We start from the raw sequence: 18165 nt of genomic DNA, 5'->3' as shown, positions 1-18165 counted from the left end.
GGGAAAAGACCTCCAAAATCATCTGGTCCAACCATCCCTCTACCACCGATGTCAGCCACTAAACCATGTCCCCAAGCACCAGGTCCAACCTTAAACACCCCCAGGGACGGTGACTCCACCACCTCCCTTGGCAACCCATTCCAATGCCTAATGCCTCTCTCTAAGAAATGTCTTGTAATTCCCAACCTGAACCTCCCCTGGTGCAACTTGAGGCCATTCCCTCCAGTCCTATCACTAGTTACCTGTGAGAAGAGGCCGACCCACAGCTCCCCACACCTCTCTTTCAGGTACCTGGAGAGAGCAATGAGGTCTCCCCTGAGCCTCCTCTTCTCCAGACCAAACACCCCCAGTGCCCTCAGCCGCTCCTCACAGGACTTGTGGGCCAGGCCCTTCACCAGCTTCATAGTTCTCTGGACGCACTCCAGGGCCTCAGTGTCCTTGTAGTGAGGGGCCCAAAGCTGAACACGGTACTCGAGGTGTGGCCTCACCAGAGCAGAGTACAGGAGGACAATCACCTCCCTGGTCCTGCTGGCTGCACTATTCCTGACACACGCCAGGATGCCGTTGGCCTTCTTGGTCACCTGGGCACATTGCTGGCACACGTTCAGGCAAGCGTCGACCAACACCCCCAGGTCCTTTTCCTCTGCACAGCTTTCCAGCCACCCTGCCCCAAGCCTGTAGCACTGCATGGGGTTGTTGTGACCAAAGTGCAGGACCCAGCATTTAGCCATGTTGAACGTCATCCCCTTGGCCTCTGCCCATTGACCCATCCTGTCCAGGTCCCCCTGCATGGCCTCCCTACCCTCTCAACACATCCCCCCCAACTTGGTGTCATCTGCAAACTTACTGAGAGTGCACTCAATTCCCTCACCCAAGTTATCAGTAAAGATATTAAAGAGGAAGGTCCCCGACACCGACCCCTGGGGAACACCACTGGTGACCGGCATCCAGCTGGATTTTACTCCATCCACCACCACTCTTTGGGCCCAGCTGTCCAGCCAGCGTTTAACAGCAAACCTATCCAAGCCACAGGCTGCCAGCTTCTCCAGGAGAATACCATGTTTGGCATTTACCTCCTCTATCACTACCCTTGAATCCAGTCACCCAAGCTTCAGTGCTTTTACTCTCATGATGTCCCTGTGCAACAAAACCTCACAGCTGTTCTGCTGTACCTGTTCAACCAAGGCAACTAAACAGCGCTCCCTGTCTCAGACAAGGCTGAGCCTTTGACTATTTTCAGCTCCGGGAGTTTCCCAAGCCTGCATTTAGCAACCCTCAGGGGTTTCATCCAAATATTTGTTCAGCCTCCCCTTGATCCCATTTAAACTCTGCCCACAACATTACCTGGCACGGGCTCTGACACATCTGTCGCTGCATCGATGGGGAGCCTACGTGCCATCGCTCGCTGCCCAGGACTCCAGTTACTGCCACTTCCTAACTCCCACATGGATAGGGTGGGAAGAAATCCCCATTTCTGGCTTCCTGTCTACTTACAGACACAAGCAGGTAAGTTCACACCACTACCTAATCTTTAAGTTGTCACAAGGTGTCAGTTTACCTCCCTGGGTTCTCTGGTAAGCAGAAACCAGGTTACAACCCACACGTTGAGGACACTCTTCCCCTCTGTAACAACACACAGGAGATGTTTGAGAAAACCTTTCTTCCCACAAAACAGCAGAGAGCAGGAACGTGAACTTCCTCCAGAAGAACAATTAAACAGAAACAGACTTCATCTGAACAGCCTCCTCTGCCATTCCTAAGATGCCGTACTAGGATTCTGAAGGGCTAGCAGTGGCAGAACTGATTTTCATGAATGCACAGCTGCTATCTCCAGTTTGGTGCTGAACTGTACACACCAGATCCACTTACCAACCGTGTCTGCTATCGCTTCTGGCCTGTTTTGTCCATAGTGGAACCTGAGCAGGCACAGCACTCCTAAGATACACTTTATAAACACATTTCATAGTCTAACTGCTCCTAGTTAATACATAGCAATATTCAGTAACAATTTTGGAAGAAAAAATGTGAAACATTTCATAAAATACGAATCTGGTTATGGATGCCAGTAGTTTTTCAAATAAAAATGGCTTGGATTGTGATACTCTGATCAAAATTCACATTTGTATCTCACACTGCATCCCACTCCTGGCCCGCAACTATGCCAGAGTCCCTTGTTCGTGCTGCAACATTCACGGTGGCTGCATTCCAGTCTGAGGGCAAAGGCTGCCTGTAAGCGGTTTATTCAGTATGTGAAATGCTTTGTTTATCCAAAAATATTTTAGCTCCAAGAGATATTAAAGCGAGATTTAGATTTCAGTATTTGCACAGGAAAGAGATACAACTCCTACAGATATTACCAGGAACTTTTTTCCTTGAGGCTTTCTAGCTGCGAAAATCTATTTTGCAAAAATAAAATTACAACAAACCAAAAGCAAAGTGTAACACTTAATAACAAAGGAGGATGGAAAAAAAAAAATGCTACACCAAGAAGAGAGAAGCAAAAGTCAAAGCAAGGATGCCGTTGCACTCTTGCTCACTTTGTTTGGAGCAGATCAACATAACAATCAGAAGGAAAACCTTTATGGTACTGCAGATTAAGCCAGTAATTATGGCATCTTCGCCAGTAAGTGGCTCTGGAAAACCAGAATAATATGAAGTATAAAGTATAAGGAGTTTCCCCGCAGCTTGGTCCCAAGTTTAATTTGCAGCAGTGAAATCTAGATAGCCAGCAGATCATCTACCAGCAATGAAGTCTGACAGTGTTCATACCAACCTTAAAAATAAAACTCTCCCCAAGCATCCTATTTGGGTGGTAATTTAAGACGAGGAATTAAGCACATCCATCACCAGAGACAAAAGCATGACAGTTGACAGGTCAGACTTTCAAACACAACACACAATACCACATGACTCCATTTAATTATCCCCAGGTTCCAAAACCAGAAGACAGGAACATTAAAACTATTATAGGTCAAAAGCAGCAAGAAAACATCTGTTTTCAGCTCAAAGCTCTTCTCACTTAAAGAGATGCCCTTCATACACTTGATTCTCAATCCCTGTTTTAGGATAGGAGCAAAGGATAAGTCAGATGTGCTGTACCCTCATGCTAAGACCAAGATACCAAGTTTAAAGGAAAAAAATGAAAGAAAAAAAAAAGGACAAAGTTTTACCTGCAGCAACCCCACTGGCCCTGCAGCAGGCAGATGGCCCATGCATTCTTCTGTATCAAATCATTACTGAGCTTTACTTGGGCTGTGGTTTTGCTGTTTGCCTCTGCCAAGGAATTCCCAGCCACAGGCTGGGTCTGCACCAGTTCATCACTTCCTTCAGCAGCCTCGTTAATCAACAGACTTATCTTAAACTATGTTACAAATGTAGAATCCACCATATATAAACAGAAAAAAAAAAAAAGTTAACTCTTAAGAAAGTGATCTGGCAGGTACTGAAACGTTTCTGCTCTTCTGCTAACTTCACCATACTCAGGTTTACAGCAAGATTATACTACAGACTTGTACATAATTAAGATAAAAAATGCTAGCAGATCCCATGCAGCACTACAACAGTAAAACAGCAGATTGACATTACCACAAATGAATGTGCGGAAAAACAAGCCATACAGTTTAGTACACCAGTTCCTTGCAGGTTACCAAATAACGCCTTAACCTTCACAGCTAAGACCTTGCTCAAACCGCCTTAAAACTAGGGTTTGCCCCGTGTGGTCAGAGACCTCAGGCAACTAGGAAGTGCAAGAAGTGAAACCAAGACAATGAAGTATACAAAAAAAAAAAAAAAAAAAAAAAAGGCAGCAAACAAGAAAAAAGGTTGCGATAAACTTTGGTCAGCTGGTGCTTTCCCTCCACAAGATTAACTTCAGCCCAACAAATACAAAGGATACTTTTTCAGGACTGGCCTTTGCAACACTTAAGTATGAGAATACTAGACTATGCTCGAGAGCTTAATCAAAACCTTGCAAGTCAATTGTGGGTCCCTGGTGAGACCCCTGGCCCTAACAAGCAGAAATAACCACAGCTTTTACATGAAAACTCAGCTTCGGTCAAAACTTAAGGAGTAATTTTAGTCTTGCTGTAAAAAGCCCGAATACATTATTGCTTTCAGATTTAACACATCACAAGACCAAGAGCAATCACAATCACCACATAACAGTAAAAGCAGACTGCACTGTCTTTTTCTTACACCAGGGGAAAAAATGGTTAAAGACAAGGCATATTAAGTACCAAATCAGATGGTTTGCTTAAGTGCAACAGGCAAAAACATCTGCAGTATTTCCCAAGGTGCACAAAAAATAAATAAATCAGTAAATTGTGCAAAATCTGTACTCCACCTACAACCTACAGTGGTTGGGAGGGTTAGACAGGCAGGCTCTCCCATACCAAAAGGACCACACAGCACCTCCAGGGTTCACCAGACCCCTGCAATCTTCAAAAATAAGAGAGCCCTGCTTTTTCTTTCTCCGGAGACATACTTTACACTCCAATGGGAGAGAAAGCCTAATGCTGAAACAAATCTAGGTAGACATGCAAACCGCCCGTGCATCAGCAACCCTCTTAAGCATGACAAAGTAAAAACAGAGGTTTCAGCCTTCACTGTGAGTCAGTATAAAGAGCAACACAACAGGGTACCTCGTACTGTTGGATTTGCATGTCAGAATTAATGTGAACAAAGAACCTGGAACATAGAAGCAACCGTCAGTTTCCCTTTCCACTTAAATTTTTCCACGTAGCCTCCAAAGACTGTAAAATGGCATGGTATCCACCAGAAGACAGGTATCTCTGGTTGGTCTGACGAAGTCTCCTGTCTAACAGACAAACTTCCTGTTGCCATGGACCTGTCAGGACTGGATTTCAGTCAGTGGCACAGGAGTACATCAGCACCTCACAAGAGACCTTTTCACATCGCTGCAGAATAAGGAATGGAAAATAAATTTATTCCCTTAATTTCCAGAGATTTACAAAGGTTATACTCCCCTCAGAGAAACTGTGCGAACCTTACATTTTCTCCAAATCACTCCCCCCCCCCTTTATTTTTGTTTTAAATTTGGCATCTGAATTAATTATAGGGCAAAGCATGGAAGAGCTCAGTCTCTGCAGTGTGATGAACTGTCTGCACCACTCTGACCAAGCACATTTCACTGACCAGAAGGAATCTCTCCGCACCATGCAAATGCTGATACGAGGGTACGGACACTGAAATCTGGCTTGCTACCCTGTTTCCCGCTCCTCTGTACAACACATTTTATTTTCAGGTTATAACACCTGAAGCAGGAGGTAAAGAAAGGATGGGCATAGGCACAGCAGCTGACAGCATATTCAAAAATCCCAATGAGATGCTTTCATTTCACATGTAGCTGCATTAGCTACACCTTCAAATCATATTCAGCAATTTTGGAGTCACAGCCACAAGATTTATACTGTCACATCGATGTCACTTTCACACATAGCTTCCTTGCAGTCACACAGTGCTTAAAAAGAGCCTGACACCACCCTCACAAACTAGATCAAATGCTACTTTTCTGCCTCTTGCTGAACACAGTAATTATTAAACAGGCTGGGCTGGGGATGGAAAAGAAGGGAGGGAGCTTGGGCAAGTGACTTCTGAGCAAGGAAGCCCACGGTATAAGAATTTGGAAGTAAGCAAAGCCCTTTTATAACTAGAAATTGCACAGTCAGTAACGAGACACAGCTCTGGGAAGAATCCAAGAGTCAAAGAAAGGGGGGGAGCACATAATACAGCCCCAACCTCTGTTTTAAGTGTGTGTGTATAGACATGTGGGCAAAGCCACTCCCCAGGACTGGCCTGGTCTCCTCTTACACACCATGCTCCCTACACCTAAGGGGCTTTCTTCACCTGTCACTGCGAGTGTACACCCCAGCTATGTATCAAAGCACCAGAGCTATACAGTGAGACTTGGACAGCAAGGCCTGCCTAAGGAAGAAATGTAAAGCTGAGGAAAAAAGAATTGGCCAGTATCAAGCACGTGCTTTCCTGAAGCAGCTTCTCTTGACAGAGAGCTAACTTCCAGCTCAGACAACTGGTGAAGAAGGGCTGCAGACCCAGGACATGCAGAGCCATCTGCAGTCCCTTCCTCCCCTCTTTCACAGGGCTCTTTAAAAAAAAGAAAAAAAAAAAAAAAAAAGCTTACCAAGCACTTCTCAAGTCTCTCTTACGTACTGAAAGCTGTGGTGTTGAAGGAGCTGAAGTGAGACAGCATATCTGGTATTACACTAAAATGGTCTTTCATGTTGCTTTTGGCTAATTATTTTGGTGCCATAGGTATTGATGGGAGGTAGGAGGAAAATGGAAGATGGATTAGTTCGTCAGAGCAGCATGATGCAGGTAATGACACAGTAATTCAATACATCCTTTTTCTCTGAGTGCAAGGAGTTCCTCAGTGGGGCCTGCACAGGGGCTCAGCAATCAGGCTGAGGCACAGCCTGCTCCCAGCTTTCACAAACCGTGCTGTTCTGTGGGTGCTGGGGTACAGAGTGCTGAGAGGGGGTTATTCCCTTGCGCCTGTACAACACAGCAGTGCAGCAGCAATCCTCCTGACAGAAGGCACCTTGTGCACTGAGGGCAGCAAATCCCCAGTCAATGATTCACTGCAAGCAAAAGGCAAAGTTACAACAGGATGCTTGATAGAATGACCTAGTGCTGAGCACACTCATACTTCAATTAGTCCACAGAGCAGCTTTATGGGTGGCTGATGGGCAACAATTATTCTGCGTTTAAAATCAATATACATCCATTGTCTGATGCAAGTGGTACCTAAACCTCGGTAAAAGTGCTTCTTAACCGGGCTTAACACGGGCTTTAACAAGGGATAGGCGAACTGTTGGGGGGTGGGAGGAATAGTAGGGATTATCACTTCTGGAGGGTAGCACAACATCTTCTCCACAAATCAGGCAACTCAAATTCATCTGCAACAAACTAAGCACAGTTTAGCTCTAACAAAGCAATAAATAAAAGGATTCAAGACTTCTAGGCAGAAAAGTTATATCTGCTTTCACTGATTCTCATAGTGTGCAGCACCAACTTGTTTCAGTAACCTGAAGTTATCAATCCTCTGCCTTGACCTAAAAGGTATCAACTTGGGGGAAAAAAAAAATAATAATCTGTACCACACCCCCACCAGGTTACATCAATTGCTTTTTAGCCTTGTTTCTTCTAGCATTGGAAAGGATTTGCTCACCACTCCTCTTGCAATTAAATCAATGGTAAGAGGTGGTTACCTTGCAGACTGGAGAGAAACAATAATCTTTATTCATTTAGAAATTCCTACTAGAAAAGGTATAACTTCAAAATATGAGGTTAAGGTGCTGGTTTAATTTGACCAAAGAAGAGATCTGAAAGTCTTCCCCATGCAAAACCTGAAGCCAACAAGCCAACATGAGAGGTATTTTAAAAGCCTCAGGCCACAAAGCCAGAAGTATGATCAGCCTAGCTTTGAACTGCATGAGCAATTCCCTCTCCCTGGTGTCTCATCTGTTATTCCCTGCTATCCCCTCTGCAACCGCAATGGTTTTGCACTTTGTTTTGGAGAGTTTCACCATGCTTTTAGTATTTCAATGAAGCCTGTGTTCCTTTTTCCTTCTGACAGTTGCTATGGTGAAGTTTGATGTTGCATCCAGTTACCAGGCTGTGGTTTGTGACAGGTAACAGTTCCCTGCAGAAACCGAAGCACTAGGCTGAGGAAGAAGAGGGAATTACCTGCTGTGGTCTGCTCCTGTTACAAATACCAAGAGCTGTGAGACTAAAAGCTACTTCAACACAGAGGTGAGGAATTAATATTTTCCAAACAAGTTTGTCAACAGTGAAAACATTGCTTTGGCATTTACACCACTATTCTGTAATACGTCCATTGCTCAACTTTTCCGTTAACACCAAACAGCCTCTTCCAGTCTTAATGATTTAGGAATTATTTTCAAAAATGATTTAGGAAAGTTGCAAATTGATAGATTGGCAGGGGAAAAAAATAAATAAAAAGAGCTCCAGCAATGTATTTGCAAATTTGAGCAGAGCATATATTTTTATTCCCTTATAAACGTAAACAAAAGAGCAGGAAACTCAAGCTACATCTCCCACTAAGGGATCAAGCGCTGCTGGGACCTCAGGGAAGCCTTATCATTTGGAGCAAGGGGTCACACCAGTAGAAAAGACCTTCCCCCACATGGACTGGAGACCCTCCCAAAGTCTCTTCACAACACCTTGTTCAAAAGGGATAACAGTATCCTAATGCCAAAAAGTGCTCACGTGCACTTTATACATCAGAACCACATGCACTTTATACATCAGAACCACATCATAACACCTTTGAAAATGTCTGTTTCTGCCCATTTCTGTTTAGAAGTCCAGTGAATTTAAACCCATCACTCCATGTTACAGGATGTGTTTTTGGAGTTGTCCGTCTTCAGTCACTAGCATAAGAAATAAATTCACATGACAGCAGGAACTGGGTCCTTAGAAATATCAGTAGTAACACAACTTTTCTGCAGAAGCCACCTTTACCACAGATTGTGCAACAATCTTGGATCTGGCAAAAGCATGGTTTTCAGATTCACCATCCCCTAGCTACAGGCCCCAAACTAGACACCTCAGGGTCAGGAGCAGGAATGTGTTCCACCCCTCTGGAAAACCATCTGCAAGCCTGCACGCCTGCCAAGGAACTGCTAATGCTCCTCACTTGCTGGACCACCTCCTTGGGAGGGACAGGATGCTCTCCTGCTCTTCCAAGCAGGAAGAGGATCCTCTCTCGCTTGTAGCTCTTCATGCTGACGTATTTTGCCTGCTAGAGGTGCAGCAGCTGCAGACGAACATCCTCCTGCATCCCCTGGAAGCCAGAAAACCCCATCAAGTGCTCATGGCCCTCCTAACCTGTTTGCCGAGCAACCCAACAGGGAGAAGGCTGAGAAACAACTTGCACGGCACAACCAAAGGGGTTACTGTAATAGGCTTAGCTGCTGTGCTGCTGCTTGCAAGAAGTCCTAAAAGCCTGAGCAGATTCTGCTCTAATCAGATGTAGCTCTGGATCTTTGTACCTATGGTTACGAATTGACACGTTGCAAGCGCAGCTTAATTAGGGAAAATGAGAAACAAAGTGACTTGTTCTCAACATAACTGGATATAAATTACACCGTGAAAAAAGAACCTGCATTTCTGATACTGACCTTACCAAGACAGGCTTTCTCCTCTGCATTGAGGCATTCAAAAACCAGTCCCCAGTTTACACTTAGATCAACTGCAAATATTACCAGTTAGCACAAACAATCTACAGACACATTTTAATGCTCCCACTGAAATTTCTAGGAAATAAATTGCGTATCACTGTGAAAAGAGAATCCAAGTTTGACAACACTTGCCAGAATAATATTCCTATATTCTGAGCACGTACACAATTCATAAAGACCTGGTGGCAGCAGGCTGATCAAAGAGCAAAGGCAGCTGTTTAAATACGTTGCCCCTTCCCTTCTCACCTGATCAGAAGCCCCAAATAACACACTGGGTCCCCAGCAGTGAGGAAGCTTACACTTGAGCCTCATTTTGGAGGCTTGCACCAAGTAACACCGACTTTGATAACAAGCAGCACCATAACCAGCAGGTTTAATACGGGAACACTTACAACGTCACACTGAAAATAATTCTACTAAATGCCATGCTTAAAGACATGCTGAATTACTGCATGCATATTTCATATCAGTAGTTAAATTGGAAAAAAATAAATCAAGTTCACAGCCCTGCAAGCACCCAAGTCAGTCTCCAGCTAAGGAACCAGCTTTCCTTTTCCCTGCAGAGTTAACTTAAGCACTTGTCTAAGTAGACGTCTCACTTCAGACTACCATGGGAGAAACAGTGCTGCCTTCACCCTGCAAATGTAAATCACAGAAATAAAATATCAAGTTTCTCACTTTGAACTGTTTCACTCTGTAGCGCCTTTGGAGATAACTGGCCTTTTCCTTCACTATAGCTGTAGTTTGTTTTGCATCTTTTCCTATTACTAACATTAGGAACAAAGACAATGGGGTGCAAGCATTATAGGCAGCTGCACACCTGAACCCCTTGTGCCTGCAAGCGCTGACCCTAAATCATTGACTGATTGCATAACTGGGCGTTGAGGATGCACAAAGGCAAGCAAGCATACATTCAGACACACTCTTTACCAAAACTGCTAAGCTTTACAGGTGCTGAACCCCACTCCTAGAAGCTGGGCCAGCCAAGACTGCTATGGCACCAGTGCAGTGGTGGTAATATTTCAATTGCACAGTTCTAGAACCAGGACCACAAACTTCCAGCGTCATTTTGCCTGCAGAAGCACTTCTGTGCTCTGCCCTCTGTGCGCTGCTCCTCTGCTTCTACCCCAGCACCAGGCCCCTTCCCAGGGACTTCACGGTTCCTGCAGCTCTGGCAGAGGGGCTCTGATCTCATCTTTTCTCCAAAAACTCCTGGGACACCCTTTAACATCATAAACTGGGGAGAGGAATAGAAGGAAAATTGGATTGGCTCTACTATAGCCATGAGGGAAATTGTAACAGAAAGCCCACTTTGAACAGATGTACATACGCTAGCTGCTGCTTTCTGGGAGTTGAATCTGCAGGCTCCAAACCTAAAAGCAGGTTCACTGGCAAGGGTCAGAAAACTGATAAGGATCAGAGTGAAAAACAGCCTCCCTTGCGCTTGCGGCTCTAGGAAATTCAAGCAGTTCGCCTGCATATGTAGTTGGTTCACATGTCACTAACACCAGAAAGATTTTCATGGATTCTTAAATGAGAATTTGCAGTAAATGAACTAGGATCCTTCTGAAAGTTCTTATTAGCACTGGTGTGCGCAACAGATGCTACACAATTAGGCAAAGTCTCAACAATAACATTTGCACACAAGCTCATGCAGAGGATGGGACTGAACCGTGTGCACCAACTACACCAGTAACCAGAACTACAAGACATGGCTGCCTTTTCTGACATTCAGAAAGGAGCAAGGTGTATTTGTGGGACCACACATCCACATACCCAGCCACCCCGAGATCACTGCTCAGTGAAGGCAGGCAAAGCATTGTCCCTGCCGCAGTTTTTGCACAGTTCCTGTCAGAAGGGCCTAAAACTGACTGGGTTATTATCCAATCTGCAAATAAACAGAGATAATGAATTTAGGAGCATGGCATCACATTTTACAGGCTGAATGCCAACATGTAGCTATTACGGTGGAATTGCTTGAAGAAACAGCGATTTCTTACAATTTTTTTAGTACATATTCTGCTTTCAGGCTATAACCATGATAAGATGAAAAATGGTTGTGGACATGGACTCAAGATTCCCAGATTGTTAACAAATAAAATCCAAAACTAGGAAGCTGATAGACAGTTCTGCAGACAAGTGTTTTGAACATTTGTTCATGTCCAGCTACAAATGCAGAGTATAAAGCAGTATTACTACTGTACGAGGGATTACAAAGTTAACACAACCAATCTACATTTAACATCGTGAGTACTTTGTGCGATATTAGCAAAGAAGAAGGTCTAATGGGAAGAATCACAGAAGGATTTTAAAGATTGGCAGCCACTCAACAAAATGGCAAAGGAAGCTCCTCACAGGCAGTTATAAAATGATGCCAGTCGATTCGCTTGTGCAATGAATGGAGTTAACCAGCACCACTCAGAAGATCCTTAAGGAGTAACAGGAAGCTCATTGAAAGCATCAGCTCAGTCCAACAGGCACAGAGAGCAAAACAGGCAACCACAGCTTCCGCTGCATAAAACCGGCACGTCTGCACCCTGACCATCAGCCGTAGCTTCGGTCCTTCCCTCTCCTCCACTCCCACCCCACGTAGGTGCTGAGAAACACCAAGTGAGGCCAGCAGGGTGAACAGTCTCCATGGGGCATGGAGCTTGCCCTCTCCCCAGGTCCCACCTTCGGTTCTTATGTTGACGGATCTCCATCCTTGGACACTTCAAAACCCAGCTGGACAAGGGCCTTGAAAACCTGATGTACCTCTGAAGATCATCTTGCTCTGAGCAGGAGGTCAGCCGAGGGACTCCCAGAAGTCTCCCCCCAGCCTAAACCCTCCAGTCATTGTCTTCTTCTTGCGTACCATCGTAGCCACTTACACTTCAGTGCTGCTACACCCTGGCATCCCCTCTCAAGAACACGATATATGCTTGGAGACAAGACATGGGACTACACAGGTCTGTGCCTTCTCAGCACAGACACTCCTGCAAGCGTTTCCAACCAAATTCTGAACTAAGTATCAGAATGCAAATAATCTACATGTGATAAATGTGCTCTGGACCCTGTTTATTTTTTTAAGTCTCTGAGCCCAGCCAAAGCCCAGGCACTTTGAAGCACCACCAGCCAGGCATGTGCTGGGAGCTGCACGCCACTCACTTACCCATGCATGTATCTTTGCAGCGATCATGCTCAATGCACTCTCAAGGTCTTTTTCATCGTCCAAATGGAAGGATTTAAAATCTTTCAAATACTTTTCATTAACTTTCCTAACAAAGTTTTCCTTCCAGAGCAATATTATTTGACTACAAAAAAACTCTATGCAAAGCAGCAGTGACACAATGAAGACAAACCACAGACGTCGGAGCAGAAGAGAAGCTACAGCTCAGCTTGGATGGAGCTACTGCACTTGCATGTAGATGCAAAGCCATTCCTGTGCAGCTACTGAAGTGTTACCCACGCCTTCCCAGCAAGCAAAAATCTATTCTGCATACAAACAGAGTTTTTATAGCTTAGCACAGTGCTTGGCTGCAGAGTCGAGCTTTTCAATGCATGGTAAATTTTTACTTGAAAGTGGCAGAACTCATGCCAGACCATATGAAATGCCAGCTCAGTGGCAGGAGGTCAAAGTATGGTATCAAGAGATTTTATGGAATCGTTCCAAGACAAACTTCTTAAAAGCACTGTGCTATCTAGGGAGGCACAGATTTATGCTACTAGGAAAAGCTAGTAAACAATTTTTATGACTCCTTTTCAATCAAAGGTAATAATTTTAACACCTTACCTTACAAAAAATGAAGAGTCTTCTGTAGGCAGTGAGAGCTCTTTCTACATCTATTTAATCCTTGGTTATTTTGCTAAGGTCAAGAATTAAAAAAAAAAAAAAAAAGTTAAAGCCCAGAGCTTCTGTGCAGACTGCCCTCTACAAAAAAAAAAAAAAAAAAAAGCCTTCAGATGTAACACTGAGAGAAAACCTGCTCCTGCATTAAAAAAATACCATAAAACAATTTTAAAAAGCACAATAGAGTGTGAAGACCAACAGCCCTCATAACAACCATTCTCCATTAGTACCCAGAACGACGGCTGCAGGAGATGGTGAAACGTAATTTTAAGTGAAGAAGGCCTGATATTTGCTAACATTTTTGCATAAGTATTTAAGGTTAACTTAGGTCACAACAGTGACCCTGAAAAGATACCAAGCATGAAGACTCATCATACCGGATTTTGCCAGCTGTCACCACATCAACATTAAAAAAAGAGAGAATGAGAGTAAAGCCCCCTCAAAACCTGATGTCTGTTCAGGGTCTCCCTTTGATCTAGCCAAACGCCGTGGTAGACTCACTCACAATAGCAGATTTGCAAACACTTACATACTTTCCCATTAAAGCATTTCAATTGCCTCAACCTGCCACTTTAACAAATCCAAGTATAAGGCTGTCAATTCAATTAGCACAAATCTCAGCACTCCCAACGTTAAATTTGCAAGTGACATTTAACGGCATTCAACACATGCAAAGCTAAGCTAACACACTAATGGGCCAGTAAGGAAAACTGTACGACTCCAAAACACGATGCTCCTTTTTCTCACAAGGAAATTAGGGGTGTAGGCTGCGTAAGGCAGGAAGAGAGCTTAAAAAATTCTTCTTAAACCATGGCTGCCAAAGCTCTTCTCTCCAGACGCACTGCCCGGCATCATCTCCATACGACCCAAGAGCAACAAGGAAAAGCAGCTGCTTTATTCAGCAAGACCTCCTTCCAAGCCGTGCTGGGCTGTCGCTGCAGCACACCTAAGTTAATGCTGCTTCAGTTCTTCAGAGGGGATTGCAACCTCTCCTGCCATTGCTGCTGGTTCCGCAGACCGATGCTCCCGGGATGCAACGTTTCAGGGCTGCACAGCAAGGATGCAGCGCCGTGCGTTGTGCCGGATGAAGCCAGTCCGATGAGCGCTCCCAAGGAACACTGCTGACTGGCTTTCCCGGAGCACACCTGCATCTCACCAGGTTGAGCAGAAAGCTGCTAGTTTTCACACAGCCATTCTTAAAAACAAACAAGAAAAACAGCAAGCCATAAGACATCAGGATTCCTTTTTTTTTTTTTTCCCAAGCAGCAACATGCTTAACATGCTTTGTGTTGAACTTTATGTAAACAAAGCAAGCTACCTTCCGAGAGCCTCAGAATGAAGCAGACAGAAGAGAACAGCTTTGGAGGCATGGTTAAGAGGATGATTTTTGTTGTTGTTTAAAACCATGGATATTTGCACAAATAAAACCTATGGTTAGTGAAGATGCTTTTCAGGTATTTATTCACTTACGTTATAATGAACTATATGCAGCACAGGGAAACTAGTTACACCTGGTAGCTCATTAGGATGGGTATTATTTTTAACAACAAAAATAAAGCATAATTATTGCACCCATTATTGCCTCTGCTAAACACTTATTCTCAAAAACATATCTAGGATGAAAGCATCACAAAAAAAACATACAACAGAAGATTTCACGCTTTCCTCAGTGTTTTCTGCATCTCCCCCAGCCTTTCAGGGGAGGGCAGGGGGAGAGTAAGGGGGAAAGACTCTAATCATTAAGTTTAATGAACCTGCTCACTTTGGGAATGAAAGCTGTATTAAAAGAGAGAGTCTCTAATCCACAGCACAGAAGCCATGCAGAACAGCAGCCTTTGGAGGGCTGCCTGCCCCTATCCGCATTCTGCTTTCCTGGATGCAAAATACTTCCAAGGACACCAAAATCCTTTGGAAAACTCTGCCAGTACATGGGAGCTCAGGTCATGAGGTCGAGTCTCAAAAAATCCTCACAACTCGGGGCTTTGAGCTCGTTTGTTCTCACCTCTACTTCAGAGCACTTTTTCTTACCTGTGGTTGGTTCTGATACGCTGCACATGAATTACAACTGAAATAGCATTCAGGCGCTCTGCTCCATCTCAAGCAGAGCAGCTTGAACTTACCTCAGTGTGAAGCCTTAAAAATCCTCCCTGCCCAGTGTGGGCCACTGTTGTTTGCTGGTTTTTGTGTGTTTGGATTTTTTTTTCCCCTTACTCCAAACAGGCTCCACCTGACACATGGGAGAAGCAGCTTCTGGATCACTTCTGTCTGAGCATTTTACAGGATATGCAGTTGCTGAATTAAAGGCTTTGTAGTTGGGGCAACTATTCCTTATAGCCAGACTAAAATTGCTGTCAAATCCAAGCAAGTCCCACACCACACGTACATTGCACATGCCAATCACCCGGTGTTGAACAACACAGAGCAGCAATGACCAGAACAGAGTAAGAACTTTTAAGTCACTGGCAGCGATTAGATATGTATTCCTTCTCACCATGTCCAGTTAAAGAGAACTCAGTAATTATGTAATTAAAAGCAACACCTGTTGAAGTGTGAGGAGCATTTAGAGAAGCAATGACACGCATGGAGAACTGGCATATAGAAGGTATTATTAAGAAGTCTGTACCTTTTAAGGGTACCGTTAACACCGAGTAGTCAAACAGTATTCACAAATACCTGCCAGTCCTAAAAATTGTAAATTTAATAAACTGAAGCACTCAGATAATTGTCGCAAGCTCTCATTAAAAACTAATTATACCCAGGGAGACATATTGTCTCTAGGCTGATACACGGAAGCCAAAAGAAGCGTGACAAATGATTTGGGAATCACAGTTACACAAATCACAGTTTGAAGACTTCTGAGCTAAATTTAATACTGCTCTACATACACAAACCCAGAAAAATCAAGGCAACCTCTCTGGATGTAGAGTGATTTTCTTATTATTTTAAAACTAGCATTTATCTTTCATCTGCCACCAATGAGGGCCAACTGCATTCTCTTTCCAAACTCTAAACACCTTCACAAAGCTGAAGCAATTTCAACCCCCACCCAACTATGATCTGAAACGAAACAGCAACGTGCATTACTTCAATCCAAAAACCCATTCCTAAAGCAAACAAACGCAGCCAAGCCCAAACCCACTGACATCAACAGCAGACCTTCCAGTGACTCGAACCGCCAAGGCCATCATTCACACCGGCTCACAAACCAGCAAGAAAGCTGGCACAAACCATTCTCTTCTGCAAGGCAGAGCTCCGTCTGCACAAACAGCACTCTTCTCTCTCCCCTCCCACCCTCACCTTGCGTATTTACAGCGAGAGACCCTGAAGGCGACAAGGCCTGCTTTAATGAGGTTACGCACAAAACAGCACAAATTAGAAACCCCGATCACAACCGGGCCTCCAGCAGGCACGCAGCAGCAACGCGTAAAGACAGCCACACACATCACAGGCCAAAAAAACCACATCGGTGAGCAATTTCTCCAGCAAACCAGCTATGCTGCGTTCACCTGTCAAGGCACGGAGGAAGGCGAGGCCTCTCCTGCTCTGCCTCGCCGAAGCCCCCCGGGCAGCACTACCCGCACCTCGGGCTCGCTGCCTGGGGCCCCCACCCCGCTCAGCCACCTCACACCACCGGGCGCAGGGACACCGGGCTCCCCTCAGCCCCACACCTAGCCCCGGCTGCCCTCTGAGCCTTCCGGGGAGGGGGGGGCAGCTGCTTTTCACCAGCACCTCACGGGGCTGGGGGGGGGAGGGGCTCGGCTCCCTACGGATTGAGGGCCCAGCCCCGCTGCGCCACTCGGCCGCGCTCCCGTCCCCGCCGCCGCCGCCGCCGCCGCCGCCGCCGCCGCCGCCGCCGCCCCCGGGCCTGCTCCCGGCCCCGCGGCTCGCTGCTCACCGGACGGCGCCGTGCCTCCGGCGCTGGGCTCAGCTGGGCTCGGCTCGGCGCAGCTCGGCCGCCTGCCGGGCGGGTCCTTTGGGCGGCGGCGGCGGCTCCGTGTCCCGGGCGGCGGCGGTGGGCAGAGCGGGCGGGGCAGGGCCTCACGTAAGAGCCCTGTCACCTCCCCGCCGCCATCTTGTGCGGGCCGGGGGTGGGGTGGGGGGAGCTCCGAGGCTGGGAGCCTCTTGCTCGGTCCCGCTGGGGGCTGTGTCTGCCTTTAGCACGGAAAATCGCTGCTTTTCTCAAAATAAGCCGCCTCAGAGCTTCCCGAGAACGTGTAGCTGTAAAAATAAAAGTCAGGTACCCGACGCGGCTTGTTCCGAGCAGCTGAGCGTGCAGGAAATCCCCATCCTGGGACGCGTGAGGCCAGCCGGCTGCTGCCTGCGCCTTCATCTGCGAGGAGGGGAAATTGCAGGGAAACTGCACCTTTTGGCAGGGGAAAGGCACCCCAGGGCCGGTGTGAACGCGGCATGGCACACCTTTCCTGCTCCTGGCACCACCTGGTGTTGGAGCAGCCTCTGGAGTCTGCCTTTGACTCCCCAGTCTATTTGGCGTCTGCTCACCTGAGTTGTCCCAGCGCCAAGATCTTGGAAGAAGTCAGCTGTTTTTAAACAATCTTACTTAAATTCACAGAACAACACAGCAAGGGAGGGCCTCTGTATGTTGTCTAGTCCAAAACAGGTAGGTGATTAAACTTAAGTTTCATGAACGCTAGTAACACATCCTATTTCAAACCTTTCAGTTCAAAATCTGCCTCTTGTTAAAGAACAGCAAAATACATTTTTCCTACCCAAAATGCAACTCAAAGCCATTTTAGAGTGCATTAGCCATGAGAGCTGAGTCCAGCTTCCTGAGGATTTTGTTCCTTGGTGTGGGAAGATCTGCGAGGTCTGACTGAAACTTTTCCTGCACTTCAGGCATTTGTTACCTGTCCAATTAATTAGGCAGCAGGTAACAGAGACAGCAGAGCAGCACTGCATCCAGCTACCCCTCGCCCAGGCAGTGGGTGAATGAAAACACACAAGGGAGGACTGGATGTGCTGGCATGTTATATTGGCATCCAATAAGAGAGTTTTTGCTGATCTGAGCACATAAATGTGCACATAATAACAACAATAAAAGCCTTATGACTTATTGCAATCAGTGAGTGATTGCAG

General features: G+C 45.7%; 1 protein-coding gene across 6 annotated transcripts in view; it reads right to left on the bottom strand.

Moving 5' to 3' along the window:
- SGMS1 (sphingomyelin synthase 1) overlaps positions 1-17330 on the bottom strand; it is an 88957-nt gene extending 71627 nt beyond the window's left edge. For 3 of the 6 annotated variants that reach the window (XM_082764964.1, XM_082764955.1, XM_082764954.1), the window contains exon 1: positions 16967-17132. The gene's annotated coding sequence lies outside the window, so the exon portion shown is untranslated. Of the gene's footprint in view, positions 1-13014; positions 13352-16577; positions 16698-16966; positions 17133-17312 lie in introns of those variants that run through there. The other 3 variants (XM_082764959.1, XM_082764958.1, XM_082764956.1) reach the window with 3 other exon arrangements.
- Positions 17331-18165: the final 835 nt, after the last annotated feature.

Source organism: Aythya marila, assembly GCF_965140915.1.
Source record: "Aythya marila genome assembly, chromosome: 7".
NCBI lineage: Eukaryota > Metazoa > Chordata > Aves > Anseriformes > Anatidae > Aythya > Aythya marila.
This window is presented reverse-complemented; position numbering and strand designations above follow the sequence as displayed.